Here is a 2836-nt window from a genome sequence, read left to right on the forward strand (position 1 = left end):
ATGGACAGTTATAGCCATAGATATGGACAGTTATAGCCATAGATATGGACAGTTATAGCCATAGATATGGACAGTTATAGCCATAGATATGGACAGTTATAGCCATAGATATGGGAAGTTATAGCCATAGATATGGACAGTTATAGCCATAGATATGGACAGTTATAGCCATAGATATGGACAGTTATAGCCATAGATATGGACAGTTATAGCCATAGATATGGACAGTTATAGCCATAGATATGGACAGTTATAGCCATAGATATGGACAGTTAGATATGGACAGTTAGCCATAGATATGGACAGTTATAGCCATAGATATGGGGACAGTTATAGACAGTTGTAGCTATAGATATGGACAGTTATAGCCATAGATATGGGCAGTTGTAGCCATAGATATGGACAGTTTATAGCCATAGATATGGACAGTTATAGCCATAGATATGGACAGTTATAGCCATAGATATGAACAGTTATAGCCATAGATATGGACAGTTATAGCCATAGATATGGGCAGTTATAGCCATAGATATGGGCAGTTATAGCCATAGATATAGCCATAGATATGGGCAGTTATAGCCATAGTTATAACCATAGATATAGATATGCAGTTATAATATAGATATGACAGTTATAGCCATAGATATGGACAGTTATAGCCATAGATATGGACAGTTATAGCCATAGATATGGACAGTTATAGCCATAGATATGGACAGTTATATCCATAGATATGGACAGTTATAGCCATAGATATGGACAGTTATAGCCATAGATATGGACAGTTATAGCCATAGATATGGACAGTTGTAGCCATAGATATGGACAGTTATAGCTATAGATATGGACAGTTAAATCCATGGGCATGATATGGACAGTTATAGCCATAGATATGGACAGTTATAGCCATAGATATGGACAGATATGGACAGTTATAGCCATAGATAGTTATATCCATAGAATGGACAGTTATAGCCATAGATATGGAGTTATAGCCATAGATATGGGCAGTTATAGCCATAGATATGGACAGTTATAGCCATAGATATATGGGCAGTTATAGCCATAGATATGGACAGTTATAGCCATAGATATGGACAGTTATAGCCATACAGATATGGACAGTTATAGCCATAGATATGGACAGTTATATCCATAGATATGGACAGTTATAGCCATAGATATGGACAGTTATAGCCATAGATATGGACAGTTATAGCCATAGATATGGACAGTTATAGCCATAGATATGGACAGTTATAGTTTCCATAGATATGGACAGTTATAGCCATAGATATGGACAGATATGGACAGTTATAGCCATAGATATATGGATATGGACAGTTATAGCCATAGATATGGACAGTTATAGCCATAGATATGGACAGTTATAGATAGATATGGACAGTTATAGCCATAGATATGGACAGTTATAGCCATAGATATGGACAGTTATAGCCATAGATATGGACAGTTATAGCCATAGATATGGACAGTTATAGCCATAGATATGGACAGTTATAGCCATAGATATGGACAGTTATAGCCATAGATATGGACAGTTATAGCCATAGATATGGACAGTTATAGCCATAGATATGGACAGTTATAGCTACAGATATGGACAGTTATAACCATAGATATGGACAGTTATAGCCATAGATATGGACAGTTATAGCCATAGATATGGACAGTTATAGCCATAGATATGGACAGTTATAGCCCATAGATATGGACCATAGATATGACAGTTATAGCCATAGATATGGACAGTTATAATATATAGATATGGACAGTTATAGCCATAGATATGGACAGTTATAGCCATAGATATGGACAGTTATAGCCATAGATATAGGCAGTTATAGCCATAGATATGGACAGTTATAGCCATAGATAGCGGACAGTTATAACCATAGATATGGACAGTTATAGCCATAGATATGGGTTATAGCATAGTTATAGCCATAGATATGGACAGTTATAGCCATAGATATGGACAGTTATAACCATAGATATGGACAGTTATAGCCATAGATATGGACAGTTATAACCATAGATATGGACAGTTATAGCCATAGATATATGGACAGTTATAGCCATAGATATGGACAGTTATAGCCATAGATATGGACAGTTATAGCCATAGATATGGACAGTTATAGCCATAGATATGGACAGTTATAGCCATAGATATGGACAGTTATATCCATAGACATACCATAGATATGGACAGCCATAGATATGGGCAGTTATAGCCATAGATATGGACAGTTATAGCCATAGATATGGACAGTTATAGCCATAGATATGGAGTTATAGCCATAGGAGAGTTATAGCCATAGATATGGACAGCCATAGATATGGACAGTTATATAGCCATAGATATGGGCAGTTATAGCCATAGATATAGATATGGACAGTTATAGCCATAGATATGGACAGTTATAGCCATAGATATGGACAGTTATAGCCATAGATATGGACAGTTATAGCCATAGATATGGACAGTTATAGCCATAGATATGGACAGTTATAGCCATAGATATGGACAGTTATAGCCCATAGATATGGACAGTTATAGCCAGTTATAGCCATAGATATGGACAGTTATACCATAGATATGGACAGTTATAGCCATAGATATGGACAGTTATAGCCATAGATATGGACAGTTATAGCCATAGGCCATAGATATGGACAGTTATAGCCATAGATATGGACAGTTATAGCCATAGATATGGACAGTTATAGCCATAGATATGACAGTTATAGCCATAGATATGGACAGTTATAGCCATAGATATGGACAGTTATAGCCATAGATATGGACAGT

The sequence above is a fragment of the Oncorhynchus keta genome, unplaced genomic scaffold (assembly GCF_023373465.1).
Source record: "Oncorhynchus keta strain PuntledgeMale-10-30-2019 unplaced genomic scaffold, Oket_V2 Un_contig_17813_pilon_pilon, whole genome shotgun sequence".
NCBI lineage: Eukaryota > Metazoa > Chordata > Actinopteri > Salmoniformes > Salmonidae > Oncorhynchus > Oncorhynchus keta.